Consider the following 16,653-nt stretch of genomic DNA (forward strand, 5'->3'; position numbering starts at 1 on the left):
ACTGACTTGAAACTACAATTTTAGTCAAGGGACTCATAAGAACTAATCAACTCCAGTATGTGTGCACCCTTCATTATAATCTTGTTTCTTTCCTCCTTGCTTTATTTTCAAAAGGTATTTGAAGCATCTTCCACCATTAGTTCCTTTCTATCTTGTGCTTGGATCTACATGGTTTGAGCTCTGCAGTGATTGATGGCCCAGCACAAAGTGCTTGTGAGAGCGACAGCAGGAGAGGAGGCACAGTGTTTGCAGTTTGGGTGTGGGTGACCTGCCTGGGGAAGAGTAGAGAGAGACCTGGGTGACCACTCTCCCAACAGAAGCCAGGAGTGTGGACACACAGTGGACAAGCTGCTAGCTGGTCTCATGGAGTCTGCTTCTTTCCATGCTTCTGCATTTACAGCATTTAAGTGCACACATCCCACCTAACTTTCTCTGACTCTATATTCAAAACTGTGTGAGGGCTCCTGCCTGCCTTCCCCTTCCAGGGAGAGTGAACCCCCTCAGTGAAGAGGCTGAGGGTACTCAGACACTACCCCATGCCAAGACCAACATGGCAATGACACATTCATCAGCACAGGAAGCATGGTGCCTGAGGCCTTCAATCCTGTGAGGAGCTCATGTAAATGCTTTAATTTGTTTTAAAGTCAGAAGGAAAAATTAGTACAATAATGGATATAAGATGATGAATCCAGTCTGGATTATATTCATCTTTATACAATGCAGTCATAAAATATAATTTTTAATATTTCTTTTATAGAGGAAGGAGCCCACAAAGGCAAAAGTGCCCAGGGCATATGAAGCCCTATGTGGCCTGAAATCTTCTGACTAGAGGAAATACTAAGGAAACTGGAAAGCCAGGGCACAGCAATGCCTGTTTCCTTCCTTCTTTCAATCATTTGACCCTTTCTTTTTCTTGCTTCCTTTTTTCCTCTCTCCTTCCTTCTATGTGCCCAAGAGGGAAAAAAAAAATGTGTGCTTGAAACAGTGGCCAGACAGTCTGCTCTGTCAGGGAAGATGCTGAGGGAGACATGCTACACACATCAAACAACAAAGAAGCCTGTGGGACACAGTAGACAATGCCTGGCCTTCCACTGCAACATCCCTCAAGGCCAGGCCTTACCCCAGGTCCTCATGCTAGCTCTGTCACTCCTCCGGGTGTTGAGCAACCTCCCCATGCCTGGCACAAGGATGAGAAGGGCCAGGCCCTCCCTGTTGGGAAGGGACACAGAACAAATGGGCAATGACACACACATTGAGCAGTGTGACACACACAGTACATGATGCCATGGTCAGACGGGCCGGGCTGCGGAGGCAGTGTTGTTTTCCAGAGAGGAGCTCCTGGACCCCAGTGCCAAAAGGTGTGGAAGGCCGGAGTATGAGAGCAATGCAGTTGGGTTTGTATGTTAAAACACTCAACTCTGTGGCCTGTGGAGAATTGATTGCAAGGAAACAAAACTGGAAGCAGGAAGGCAGTTAGGGAAATGGAAGTCAACCAGAAAAGAAGGATATGGATCTGAATGAATTTGGAGGTGTCAGGATGTAGAGGAACCAAGCAAACGTGAGAGACTATGGAGTGAGATCTCTGAAATCAGAGGTGGGTGGGGTGGCTCAAACCTCTTGGGTCATGGGGAGGATGTGGCATCTCCTGGGAAAGGAATAGAGAGGAGGCTAGGAGGCTGGGAGGCTGGGTTTGGAGTGTGTTGATTTTGAGAAGCATCTAGATAGGCTTCAGTGGGCACATGGAAACCTGGCAGACAGTCTAAGCCAGAGATAAGCAGTTTTCTCAAATGAAGGAAGGCTCTGGTTTGGATGAGCATATCTGTTCCTGTGGTTGCCTAGGGCAACCACCATGGATACTCTAAGCTCTAGGAATTGATGGCTTTTTACCATGTCAAGAGAGAGTTTGCACAAAATGCCTTCCTGGGTCCCGACAGAGAGTCTGTGGCTCTGAGGACCACTGGGAAACAGCAGTGGGCTGCTGCCCACAGGATGGCCATCTCTCTGTCTACTCAGTTGCCGCCTGGCCCTAGCACTTCAGGCCTCAGCCCCCACACCTACTGCCTGCTCTTTGCAGCCATCTGCTCCCACGCTGAAAAGTACTGAGCTCTGAGCTTAGTACCCACAGAGGCAACAGAGCATGAGGAGGGTGGGTGAGAAAGGCAGGGTGGGGTGAGGTGGGCAGTGGTAGGAAAGGGAGTGGATAGGAAGTCAAGGAGACTTGATTTCTGGTGTTATAACCTTGGGTGACCTTGGACAAGTCACTACCCCTTTCTGAACCTCTGTCCTCAAGCATTAGAGGTTAGACTGCTCTATTGATTTCCACAGTGGTCTGCAGTTCCAGGGTACTGCAAGTCCAGGAACTCATGGATCTGGAGAGCCTGGGCTGTGAGCACTCACTGGCTCTCACATCTATTATCTGTGTCTTCCCGTACAGGACAGGGTGTGATCAGAGCTTCCTGGCTGTGGGGTGAAAGGTTCCTTCCCTAACCCTCCTCACCCTTTTCCTAGCCAGCTAGTCCAACAGAGAGAGCAGCTTAATTGCTCTCAGCTTCAGCCAGACCCTCCCTTTGCCTGGTGGGGCAGCCCTGGACTGCCTATAGAGTCCCTACTGGCCCAGAGAGGCAGGTGGACCCTGCAGCTCAGTATCTCCTAACTGCCTGCCCTGGACCACCTTTCCCAGCCCATCAAGGGTTTCTGTCTTCCAGGAGCCTCTGTATAGCTGGGGGGAGCATCCTCTAAACTCATGAGCCTGTATTACTGTCTAAACAAGACCCCAATCCTTATAGTGTGAGCCTCAGCCTGGGTCCTCCTCCTTGGGGTGCAGGGGTGTGACACACAGGGGTGGGCCACCTGCTTCACTCCACATGCAGAGGTAACAAGGCTTAGAGTTCATAATGGCAGTCAGGGGAAATAAAGTCCTCCCATGCCAGCAATGGCCACTGAGATGTTGCCATGGTAAAGGGGAATCAGCAGACCAGCTGGTGCTGGAAGAACTGTCAGAACTTTGACAGTGATACTAAGGCCAGTGGAGTGCACAGGACAAAGCTTCGTTCTGCTCCAACAGCATAAGGGAAGAAAGGCCCTTTGACCCCTGACTAGGTTTTACCGTCACCTTGGTTCTAAGTTCAACTCTAAGGATTCTTAGAGTCTACTGCTTATTTGTGAGCTTAGAAGACAGGATAAGAAACAAACAACACCTAGTCCTTGACAACCACACCCTACTATGTGAAAGCATGTTCCCAAGCCCCAAGGAAGCAGAGAAGGGAAAGGCAGAGCTCCTCATTTCCAGGTATTTATTACCCGCTTGGGAGACAATGACAAAGAGATTTCAACGCCATGTGCCAGAAGAAGATGTGAGCAGTACAGCTATGGATGATGAGTCCCAGGTCCTCCTGGTGTCCACACCTGTGGTTTAGTTCTCTCCACCTGCTCTGTGCAGGGACAGGGTTGGGCTGATGTTGCCTCCCCAAACCTCAAAGCAGGCTCTGATCAGTAGGGGCTGGACAGCCCACTCGTTGACCACTCTGTTGAGCATAACCCCCTCCAGGGTAGGCTTATCATTCCCATTTTCCATCAGGGGAGATGGAAGCTTGGAGAAGTCAGGCAACCCACACAGTTCAAGGGCAGGACCCAGATTCATAAGCAGGTTCCTCAGATTCCTAAACCCATGAGGGATGGGAGAGAAGAAACTGACCTAAAAGATGTGGGCTCTGATCAGGCAGAAGTCAGTGGACAAATGGGAGAGGAATATTCCAAGAAAGGGAACAGAGCAAAGAAAACATTTAAAGGATTAAATTCAACATGAGAAACATTTTGCCATTTGTTTGAGTCAAGTAATTTATGCTCTAGACTTGCTTCTGCTTAACTCCATGGAATGCTTAATCTTTCTGAAATTTAATTCCCTTTCTTGCAAAATGGGGTATACTTACAGGGTTGTAGGGATGCTGTGTTAAATGTAGGTGCTTTTAGATGGTTAGGCAGTGTATAAGTGCAGTGTTGTTAAATACATTCCATTTATAGGTGACCACCAAGTTAAGGGCAATATGTGTGAAAAAAGCCATGGGGTATCAAGAACTGCCAGGAAAGGATGCAAGCAGAAGCCTCTCATGATGCTGCCCCCTACTTCTGGTGTATCCCAAGTTTCTGTGAAGCTCTTCACTGCCCCCTTCTTCCACAAGATGAGTGGCTATAAGAGGAAACATCCCAGTGAGGAGGCAGGGGTAGTGTGCTGGTGGAGTTCACCTTCACTGGCCACCCTGCATGACAGTTCTGCCTGGGGTCTGGGCTGTGAGTGCAGAAAATGCAGTTCAGAACTGGTGCAGGGAACCCCCTGGTGAGCGATCCTAAGACTCAGTGATCCTGAGGCTCTACAAGCCAACGCCCACTGTCCCTGCTCCCCACGGCCACGTCCAAATCATGCCTATCCTAGACTCCCTTGACTGTGGGTCCCAAGGCCTCTCAGACTTGGCTGTTCCAGCTGCCTTGGCCTCCACAAGGAAAAGCCTTTTTTATTTCTATCTCTGTGTGTGTGTTTACTAAATTTAACCTTATTTCTGTAAAACTATTCAAAAAATAGGAAAAAAAAATAGAAAGTTGCAATCACCCCAGAGCCCACCACCTAAAAATAACTTAAAAATTTTGTGTGTGTATGAATGTTATTCCAGAATTTACCCAAACCTATATGCAGAAGAACAGATTTATGGAAATAATTATGTAAAATGGCATTTTAATACACAGCTTTTTTTAAGAAGCAAAGGCATTAAATTCAGTTTTCACTGACTTTATCATGAAAAAAAATGAAAAAGACTAGCAAATTTCAGATGAATTTTTCTTTTGTTTGAGGCAGATAATTTGTACTCTATTATTTCAAAATATTTTCAAAACATATGGAAAAGTAGAGTGAACAATAAAATGACCTTACTGTCCACTTTTAACAAATCTGGACATGCGCCTAGGTTACGAAGTTCTTCTTTCTTCTTTTCTTTTTCAATGAAAATGTTAATGTAAAAAGAATTCATTAACAGAATATACCTATAGGCATGATTTCCCAACCAGTCAAATTCTGTTCCTGGATGCTGGACACTGGGTACTCAACACCTACCCACCCACCCCCACCCCCAACACCTCTGTAGTCAAACCAGTGCTTAAGTCAGACACCAGGCCCTGCAAGCATTTTACATTCATTGTCTTGTATGCTCACCCTTATCTAGAAAGTCTGCCCTGTTATTATCCCTGCTCTGGGCAAATGAGAGCTCAGAGGGCAAAGCAACCAGTTCAGGTGTAAATGACAGAGCTGGGATACAAATTCAGGTCTGTCAGACATCAGAGCCTGGTGCTAGAGATAATTTTTAAAGGATTTTGGATTCCATGTAAGCTGCTCAGGTACTTAAGCTGACAAGGAAGAAAAACTCTGGATGAAAAAAGATTTCAAGAGCAGCCGGTAACATCAGAGCTCCACTACTCTAAGCAAAGTGAGAGGAAATTTCTGTCCAGAACATCGTCTCCCTGGACTTCCTATAAGAAAAGTTTGTTTTGGAGTCCTCTCTTCTCCCTACTGTGTCAGGCAGTGAGACTGAGTAGAGCATCATTCAAAAGATGATGGAACCTGAGCATGACAGGGCCACCCTTGACGATGCTTCCTGAATTCAACCAATTGATCAAAATCCAGTGAGCTGTGACTCTCAGATATTAGCTACAGATGAAGCTATTTTTAAAAGTTCAAAAGTCAAAAATGATCACTTTTGGGGGGATCATTTTGCAATAATGACTGAGGCTTTAAAAAAAAACAAACAAACAGTAAAAATGTATCTCTTGAGAACTTTGGAGCTCAAAGCCAGCCTGATGTGCCAGCCACCAGCTCCAAGGGCACAGAGACAGTGAGACGAGCCAGTCTGACACCATGTACACTGGGGCCACCGCAGCCGCCACCTCCAGCTGCAGTTTCAGTTCCTCAGTCCTGCCTAATCAACAGGGCACCAAAGGACCTGTGTATGAACTGCACCAGTCAGGGTGCACACAGGAGGCCGAAATCACACCAGTAATTTGAACAGGAAAAAAATGTAACATAGAAGGGTACTAAGTAGTAACAAGAGATTCACTACTGAGAGGGGATAAAAGAGCTCTAAGAAATACTGTAGGGCTAAGGGGGAGCTCCAAGGAAGTCTCAGCCAACTTGGCTGAGACTCAGACCTCAGGGAGAGGGTGTTCATGGGGTTTTCTGAGCCACCTCTGGTCTGTACCCAGGGCCCAGACTGGTGACCAGGGAGCCTCTCCAGGGTATTAGCAAATCTCAGTGGAAGGTGAAAGCCCCTGGGTGTCACACATGCCACTGGCAACCATACCATAGGAGCCAGAAAGGGGAAACACCTGCAACCAAGCAAGAGGAGAAGCGCTTTCCTTCTGCAATGTCTTTCCAGAACCTCCTAGTGACAAATCTAACAACAACAACAAAATGTTTACAGGGTCCAGCTCCAGCATCACAAAGCAGGGCAGAGAAGCTTGATTTGGAGTTCAGAAGCCATAAATGAGTATCTAGCTGCAGCACTGTTTGCAACAGCCCCAAACTAGAAATAACCCACATGCTCATCTATAAAAAAGGATAAGTAAGCAAAATGTGGTAGAAACATACAAAGGAATAGGACATTGCAGTAAAAATGAGTGAATTCTAGCCACACACAATTACATGGCTGAACCTTAGAAACATAAAGTTGAGTGGGTAAAGAAGCTGCAAAAGACAACATACTTACAAAGCTTAAAAACCAAAGAGGTTAGAGTGGGAGAGAGCCAAAGCATAAGAGACTCTTAAAAACTGACAACAAACTGAGGGTTGATGGGGGGTGGGAGGGAGGGGAGGGTGGGTGATGGGTATTGAGGAGGGCAGCTTTTGGGATGAGCACTGGGTGTTGTATGGAAACCAATTTGACAATAAATTTCATATATTGAAAATAAAATAAAATTAAATAAAAATTAAAAAAAAACAATAAAATGACTGACATGTAATTTAGCTATACATATAGACATAGAGGAAGCTATTTTTAAATGAGCAAAATAGAGGCACCTGGGTGGCTCAGTCAAGTGTCCAACTTTGGCTCAGGTCATGATCCTGTGGTTCGTGGGTTCGAGCCCCACATTGGGCTCTGTGCTGACACCCCAGAGCCTGGAGCCTGCTTCAGATTCTGTGTCTCCATCTCTCTCTACCCCTCCCCCTTCTCTTAAAAATGAATAAAAATTTTTAAAAAAATTTTTAATGAGCAAAATAATGAAAAAAATATCCAGAGGAGTGGTTACCTCTAGGAGCGAGATGGATATAGGACTAGGGAGAAGCACATGGTAGTGTCAAATATATTGGTAATATTCTAGTTCTTATATTGATGGCAAGTTCATGAGCATTCATTTAGTCACTATGCCTCATAATTTACATGAATATAACACTTGTTACACATATACTTCTGTACATGTCAAATACTGCTTAATAAAGTAAAAGGAATCAAATCGTATGAGGTGAGTTGGGAGTTACCTGCTCTAACAACAGCTCCTGTTCAAAAAGCCTGGATATCTTAATTGATACAGCTCCATATAAACCAGCACGTGCCAGACTATTGGCAAAACAAATGCAAACCTTGCAGAAACATAAGCAAAGTGCCCAGGACAAAGGAAGCTGTGGTCCCTGCTCCATCACTCTGTGAGGATCAGATTACATTGGGCTATCCGTCCCCAGTCCTGAGGGACCTTCCAGGAACACAGACCATCTGGAGCACTTTCCAGTAACACACAAATGGCTTTCTTGTAGAATGAAGACCAGATTTAGCCCAGGTAGTTCACAACCTGGAACAATAGTAGGAGAAGTTGGAGGGAATTGGATCTTGGCTCAATTAAAAGAACCATGTGTAAAACTGAATATGACAAGTGTTGGTGAAGATATGAAGAAAATGTAATCCTTGTTTCTTGCTGATGGAGATGTAAAATGGTACAACCATTGTGGAAAATGGTATGGCATTTCCTCAGAAAATTAGACATTACAATGTAATCCAGCAATTCTACTTCTGGGTATCTATCCAAAAGAATTGAAAACAGAGACCCAAACAGATAATGTTCATGACAGCATTATTCCCAGCAGCCAAACATGAAAGCAACCCAAGTACCTATTGACAAATGAATGGATACAGAAAATGTGGTCTATACGTACAGTGAAATATTATTCAATCTTAAAAAGTAAGGAAATCCTGTCACATGCTACAACATGGATGAACCTTGAGGACATTATGCTAAGTGAAATAAGCCAGGCACAAAAGAACAAAACTCTGTAGGATTCTACTTACATGGGGTACTAGAAGAGTCAAACGCATAGAGACACGAAGCAGAATGGTGGTTACCAGGAGCTACGTGGAGGGGCTGGGGGAGGTAGTGGTTAATGGACACAGAGTTCTAATTTGGGAAAACAAAAAAAGTTCTGGAGATGGATGGTGGGGATGCTTGCACAACAATGAGAATGTACTTAATGCCACTAAACTGTGCACTTAAAAAATAGTAAATTTTAGGGGTGCCTGGGTGGCTCAGTCGGTTAAGTGCCTGCTGACTCTTGACTTTGGCTCAGGTCATGATCTCATGGTTTGTGAGTTCAAGCCCCAAGTCAGCCCTGTGCTGACAGCATGGATCCTGCTTAAGATTCTCTCTCTCTCCTCCTGTTTCTGCCCCTCACTCCCTCTCAAAATAAATAAACATTTTTTTAAATAGTAAATTTTATGTTATGTACATCTTACCACAATTTAAAAAAAAGAACCATGTGTATTGGCTAGAATGGGCTGTCTTGGCAAGTTCCCTGTTACTGAGAAGGTTCACACAGAGCCTGGTGACCATCTTGTTGGGAATCGTCTAGCTCTGGAGCTGTCAGGGCTCTGGTCAAAGGCTCTGCCTGCAGGAACCCCATGTGGAGTTGCAGGGCATGGAACAAAAGCAGGCTCCCTCCATTGCAAAGGGCTCAGCCTCCACCTAGTTAAGGTAGATGGGTCTCACCAGTAGACTGAGCTATACCCCATCACAGACATGTGGGCCGCTGAGAAGGCGCTGCCTCAGGAGGCTTGAGATCCACCTGGAGGAAGGTGGGTCTGAGGAGACCCATGGGATCTGTCTCCCCAGGAGTGAACTTGACTGCTTTGGGGTTCAGGCCCAAGCCTCAGGCCCTCAGTGTTACCAAGCACCCTCTGCATCCATCACAGTGTTGATCTCCGGCAGGACCAGGCCCCTGGGTAAATCCCACTGCAGGTTACCTGGTATTGGCCCCTGACCAGGATTCTGGCCTAGCCCAGCACTGACCACCAGGTTCTAAACTGAGCAGGGCCCAATAAAGGGAACTTCAAGGTAGTCTTACTGATAGTATGAAAACTTAAAAGTCTAAACTTTGAACTGCAACATACATCCAGACAGGAAAAAAGAAACTAGAAGCAATCTCTGTCAAAACCTCTGTCAAAAACAGGTTTAAAAGCTCAGCCCTCAACAAGAATAAAACGTGGACCAGCTTTTAGGTCACTCTTCTGCCCTGACTTCCCCAAGAGAAAGTGTTTTTGAAATAATGAATCAAACTTCTTACCTGACCTTATCCTTCAAGACTCATCTTCAAAGGCACCTCTCTCAGAAGCCACTCATTTCACTCAACCATAATCAGGTGTTTGTCCTGTGTGTCTTCATAGGGCTTTTGCCCCCGTCTTCACACCTGCTGTGGTTTTCTTGCCAACCAGGTCCAGAAGCTCAGTGAGAGCATGATTTTGGATACCCAGCACAGTGCCTGGCATGCAGCAGACACTCAACACATGGTTGCTGGAAAAGTGAATGCACGCATGCATAAAAATGAACACAGTGAAAGCATAATTTTTAGCTAGGAGCCCAAATTTTGCTTGACTCATTATGACACCTAGTGGTGATTAATCACCATTGCAGACCCCCCAAAATCCACATAATTACCCTAGGCGCATTTCCCTTTGTTCCAGCAAAGGCCCTCTGAGTGCCAGCTATGTGGCAGGGACCATGTGAGTGCAGGGGACATTTAGATGAGTTGGTCAGTACCTATTCTCGAGGGGTTTTAGGCTAGAAGCACCGAGTGCTGCTCACCACCACAGAGAGTCAGTACTGGCATTAATGTTATATCATTGTAGGGAGAAATGAAGGACAAGAAGGCTCCAATGGGCATGATCTCACTGTGGAGAAGGGCAGCTTCCGAGGGAAGTGGAAACCCTATTACCTGAGCTACCTCATAACATCATCCTGTTTATCGTTCCCTCTAAAGCTAAGCTGGGTTCCAAGTTTTGAGGTATTATCCCAATATTGCTTCTAGCTTCTGCCAACATTCCTGGAAATGTAATACCTAAAGCCACCCTGGTTTCCCTTATTCCTCCTCCTATGGAGAAAGGATGCTGGGGAAGGAGACTAAGAAAGAGAACCCAGTCCTGCCTTTTAGTCTGTATTTTCTCCAGCCCTTTATTCCTCTACTTCTCCAACCAAGCTTTAAAAAATAAATCCCAACTGGATGACCATTTTGGAAGCAAAATTAGAGTTGGGCCTCTTATTCTAAAATATATATTTTAATACATTTTATTTATAATTTAATATATTTTTATATACATACATATTATATACTCACACAAAATTGAAATCATTTGTCTTTCAATTATGTGAAGAAATATTTTTTAGCTATGGCCAAAATAATACTTGGCTCATTAAGACACCTAGGTATCTTCATTAAATAAATAAGTTATGGTATACTGATGCTATGGAATACCAGTTAGCCACCAGTTTTCAAATGTAATGCTGTATTATCATTAAAATATGTTCAGAATATATTGCTAAGCTTTAACAACATCAACAAAAATGCTAGAGCTACCTCTAAATCCATAAAAACACTGTCACGTGAAAGGATGTTCATCAAAATGTTAACAGTGCCTTATCTATGTGTCTTTAGGCTCACTTACTTTCTTTGTATATTTTTAATATTTTTATATGGCAAGAATGCATTGTTTTAAAATCAGAAAAACAAGAGCTATTTCCATGAGCAAACAATGAATCCCTGCCTTTCGCATTACTTATACTTGGCTGCTGAGGCAGGAGATAGATAGATCTATAGAAACACATAAGTATATAGATTGATAGAAGCATTGCCTTATGAGAACAATGGAAAACCTACATTCTAAGACTCAAGATGAACTATATGGTTCTTACTTTCTTTTGGAGTGACATAGTTCTTTCTGATACCCCTAACAAGGGTAACGGACAGTACAATCCATAACAATATACACTATAAAAATTCAAAACATAAAAGCAGTTGTGAGCAGAGGCCTTGGGTTTTCCAAGTCACAGGCTCGGGTAAAGCTTCTCTGCCTGGAACAGGCTCTTCCCAAGGCTCACATTTACAGTAAATGTAATTACACTTTAATGGCATTCATCTCATTCTGTCACTTTTTCCATAGCTCCTATTTTTAACCAGCACAATGGGAACATTTGTCCTCTGATTCACTGACGAGTTTTCAGGCCAGGAGTCTAGCTTTTAAAATGACAGTACCCTTAATCCTATCGCTGATTTTTTAAATGAAATAACAGCCTGTAATTAAAGCAATGGAGCACAGGCAACCTCAGTGGGGTAAGAATAGCAACTCGGCACCAAATTCAGGTAATGGGATATATCAGCCACTGTGCTGGAAGGCAGGAAAGGGAGAACAAGGTTCTGATCCCAGCTTTTTGGCCTCGCAAATCACTTCAGAGTCCTGCACCACAGTTGTTATGAAAAGGGGCACTGATTCTTAGATTCCATCAGTCAAGCCCACCCAGTGGGAATGACGAAAGTCAACCCAGGGTTTCTGCTCCTCTGGAAGAGTCCCAGGTGACAGTTCTGCCCACTTGAGCAATGCACTTGGGACTACCAGAGTTGATGGGGCAGTTGAGGTTCTCCTGCCCATCATATACCATGAAGAGGTGAAGTCTATGTCAGCTCCCCTTAATTCTGTAACCCCACATTGTGGTGGGAGTGACTCTCTGTGATGTCTGGGGCTAGGTCACAAAAGGCTACATGGCTTCTTGCTAGCTGTCTTCACATGCTCTTGGGACACTCCATCTCACAACCCAGCTATCAGGATGTACAAAGCTGGGTTATGACCAAGACACAAGTAGGTGCTTCAAGCCTGGCCCCAGACATGGGAGTGCAGAAGCTCCAATCACCGGAATCCCTCTTAGCATCTTGAGTCTTCCTCACTGATCAACACTGTGGAGCAAAGGCAAGCCATGACCACTGGGTCTTGATCATGGAATTTGTGAGCACAATAAAAGGGTGGTTGCTTATGTCACTAGATTTGTGGTGGGTCCGTGGGCAGCAGTAGTAATTGGAACTCCATATCAGATGTAGGAGTTCAGATGTAAACACTGACATAGTGCTTACTGTGTGTGAGGCCCTGTCTTAAGCAAGATACTAATACTAATTTGCTTTATATTTACCTTCATCATAGCTCTGTGAGGCCTATACTATTATTGTCTATGTTTTACAGTTGAGGCAACTGAAGCTCAGATAAATTAAGTAACTTGCCCAAAGTTGCACAGCTACCAAGTAGCGTTCAAATTGAAATGATCTAGCTCTAGAATGCATACTCTTAGACCACTTAGTAGGTACTTAGGTTCTGCCCAAATCTTTGGTACTAAACTTTATGTAACAACTCTACCTAGGCCCCAGCATCCACTCAGCATCCTTTCTTCCTTTCTACCTTCCTTGCCTTGCTAAGATATGATCAGACACTCCAGGGAAACCCACCTATATATAAACTACACCTCAAGAAAACACTAATAGAAAGATGCTTTCTCCCAAGAAAAGGGCAAGTTCATTATGCACCTTTCAAACCGGCCTCATGGTGACTCCTGGTCCTGACCTGATTTTTCCCAGGCTCCAGGCAGGGGCTAATTTACATTGCTGCAGCCACGCATGCAGCTTGAGATTGCTTCCTGACCTGCAAGCCCTTGCTTAGCAGTCATTTTGTTTGGGTACATGTTGAGTTCCTCGAGTTCTTGTGTGCTTACTCAGCAGGCCTGCTGTCTCCAAAAGAGGATGCTGCATGACAGTGGCCTTCAAGAGCCCTCAGGAGCTCTTAAGTGTTGGCTTTCTTTGCTTCTGTAAACATTTAACATTTATGCACACCCACTAGCAAATCCTGATCAATAAAGGATAATGTTTTGTGGTCTTTTAGCAGAAACTCTTTCTTAAACTCTACTTCTGCCATTTAAAAGTTTTTCCTAAAACCACAGGGTGAAACTCTGATTGTGGTGCCATTAGATCATGCAAAAATCCTGCGTAGATATCTCCTCTATTCTAGGTATCAAAAATGAATAAAACACTTCCTTTGGTTGATCCTTTCCAAACAAATAAAAGCCCTGAGTAAAAAGCCCTAGCTTCTTACCCACCTACTATTTTATTTGCTACTTAAGTAATTGCCAGAGGGGCGCCCAGATGGCTCATTTGGTTAAATGTCCTACTCTTCGTTTCTGCTCAGGTCATGATCTCATGGTTTGTGAGTTTGAGCCCCAATCAAGCTCTGAACTGACAGCATGGAGCCTGCTTGGAGCTCTCTCTCCCTCTCTCTCTCTGCCCCTCTCCACTTTCTCTCTCTCTCTCTTTCAAAATAAACTTTTAAAAACTTTTTAAAAATTGCCAGCAAACATCACTGATTCTTCCCTTCATCCTCTCCCTCCCTCCCTCCACCCCTCTCTTTCAACTTTCCTTTCCTCCTTCCCTCTCTCCTTCTCCATCCTCTCTCCTTTCCTTTTTACTTTCCTTAAACTATGCACCTATTGGGTTTAGGGTAAGACCTACAGGAGGTCACAGATACAAGCGGAACTAGGAGAAGGCTGGTACAGCACCTATTTGATGTAAGCCACAGCATGTTACAAAATCATTAGTGGCAGATCCTATACACCTCAGAATTCATTTCAAAGAGATTCCCCCACTCCTCCACTATTCACTGACCAGCATACAAATGTACCCACTAACACTGATGTTCATTCTCCCAAGACCTCTCACTGCCAGGAATATTAGCAGCAGGATCTGCTGTGGCAAGCTGGGACAGATTAAACAAGACGTCTGGGAGGGAGTACTCAAGTTCAGAGCACTTTCACTCTGCTTCATGTTCTATTCCTGTTTGATTCTATTTTCTCTCTCATACTCACTCTAACACAATGAAAAACGGAGAATGTGCCTTCAACCCCAGTGATCTTCATCCTATCGTCTCTGAACACGGTTCTGTGCTGCTATGAGCTGTATATTATTCTAAAAGAATTCACATTTTAGAATCCCAAAAGGGAAGAGGAATGGCCTAAATGCTACAGAGCCCAGTACATGGCCTGATGTGGCTCAAAACTCCTCGTGTTAATGCCATTCCTGTAATTTAGAGGGTACATCCATCAAAAGGGCTGATGAATAGTATGAGATAACCCAATCAACCAAGATGCAGTAGAGACTTGATAGAGAAAAGTCAGTCCAAAAGACAGCATTTAACCTACATGGAGGAAAGTTGTCTTGGGAAGCGACAAATATCACACTGTAAGCATATAAAATCCTCTTATGCTTTATACTGAGACTTTTACTTGCTAGGACACCAAGAAAATAAATGATCACCTAGAGTGAGAGAAGTATTACTTAACACACTAAAAAAATGTAAAAGTGCACAGAAAAAAAAATAGATTCTACAAGAAGGATTATGTAATGGTGGAAATGTAAAAGGAAAGCAAATTTCCCAAAGTTCCCCAAAGGTCAAAAGATATAATTTCAAGTTCTTCCCAAATTGCACTGACAAACTTTACCTTAAGAGTTTCCGAGTCATGGGAGGCCCAGTTTAGAATTGCAAGTATTAAGGCCTACCAATCAATCTCAAATGAGCAAATTTATCAGGATGCCAAACCCTAAATGCTTTCAAAAAAACAGGATGCTGGTGAGGATGACCATAATGACATCACTGATAACTACTATTATTACTACATCTACAACAATAAAACCTCAACACTGTGCTAAGTACTTTATAAATCTTAGTCCGTTTAATCCTCAAGATAACCGTATTTGTTGGATCCTTTTTACAGGGGAGAAAACCCAAGGCACAGGGAGGTTAAACACTCTACTGACAACATGACAAGCTACCAGCTCTGCTGCAGGTGATGATAAAGAGAAAGCTGTCTGCTCCATGAAGATTGGTCCTTTGGGGAGTAATTTGGAGTCACCCCAGGTTTTAGGGTGTAGTACTCAGCCTGACATAGTCAAGAATATCCTGTGTTGAGTTGACTCTGAGGTAATCAAGTCTGAAGGATGGATTTGAATCAACATAATTTTACTTTCAGTTACAAACCAGAATACCAATTTATTAATGGAGATTCCTAAACTTCCATTGGTTCATGGCTTAGTAACTTTTTCACTATGCTCCTAAGAAAATGAGGAAACATTGGGGCACCTGTATGGCTCAGCTGGTTAAGGTTCTGACTCTTGGTTTCAGCTCAGGTCATGATCTCATGATTGAGCCCTGCATCTGTCTCTGCCCTGGGGCCTGCTTAGGATTCTCTCTCTCCCTCTCTCTCTGTCCCTCCCCTGCTCATGCACACTCATGCTCTCTCTCTCAAATAAACTTGGAAGAAAGAAAGAAAGAAAGAAAGAAAGAAAGAAAGAAAGAAAGAAAGAAAGAAAGAAAGAAAGAAAGAAAGAAAGAAAAGGAAGATCTAATCATTTCTTTTATGAAGTACTCAGGGCCAAACAACTTAATGAAAATTTATGTTCTAAAAACTTTGAGCTGTTTGAAAAAATTTGAAAATTGAATGAAAATATACTTACTTCATTAATTACTAATGTGATGTGAGTGCCTGTTGGGCTCTGCACTTTCTCCAACCTTGAAATTTGATCAGACACTGTCACCTTCATTCCCTGCTCCATGTTGATTTTTGAGCTGTACCTGCTTTTATCACACCAACTGCCAAAAACCCTGCTTTGGAAAGATATGACATCATCAAAAGGAATGTTATGCAAGCTAACACTTAATGTGACTACTTGGAGCTGGTATTTCCTGCAGTGTTTGATAAATTGCAGCATGGCTGTGTTTCCCTTGAAAACAGAATATCCCATTCCTGTGAGCTTGCTGTGGGAAACTGGGGCACCTCAGTGCAGTTTGGGAACTGTATTAATTTACACTACAAAACATAACTACCAAGTGTACTGAACTTCTCACATTTTCTCCCCAGTAACATTGGGAAACCAAAATAGAAAGCCTTTGGGACCCAGAGTCAGTAAGGGGGGCAACCTGGGGCTCACTAATCTGCTCTTTGATTTAGTTACTGCAATTACAGTATAGTCCAGTACAAGTACAGCTTGCATTAGTGGGCGTGTATGTGTTTATTGTACTATTTCACTTGGATCTCTCAAACCCCAGGATAAAACAAAAAGTTGCAAGTTATTCTTTTCTATAACATTTGCTAAAAGGCAAAGGATTGATTATTACTAACTACAACTCTTTATGAAATATATATGCATTTTTAAATATCCTTAATAATTTTTCATCACCATCTTACAAAAAGTATTGCGTTTTTTTAAGTTTATTTATCTTGAGAGAGAGAGAGAGAGAAAGTGGGGCAGAGACAGAAGGAGAGAGTGATTCC

General features: G+C 43.6%; 1 long non-coding RNA gene across 2 annotated transcripts in view; it reads right to left on the minus strand.

The window, feature by feature from the left end:
- LOC109268910 (uncharacterized) overlaps nt 1-9,807 on the minus strand; it is a 166,072-nt gene extending 156,265 nt beyond the window's left edge. For both annotated transcript variants that reach the window (XR_002080855.2, XR_002080845.2), the window contains exon 1: nt 9,587-9,807. This is a non-coding gene — a long non-coding RNA (uncharacterized LOC109268910). The remainder of the gene's footprint in view (nt 1-9,586) is intronic.
- Between the last annotated feature and the right edge of the window lie 6,846 nt (nt 9,808-16,653).

Source organism: Panthera pardus, unplaced genomic scaffold (genome assembly GCF_024362965.1).
Source record: "Panthera pardus isolate Hobbes unplaced genomic scaffold, ASM2436296v1 HiC_scaffold_25, whole genome shotgun sequence".
Lineage (NCBI taxonomy): Eukaryota > Metazoa > Chordata > Mammalia > Carnivora > Felidae > Panthera > Panthera pardus.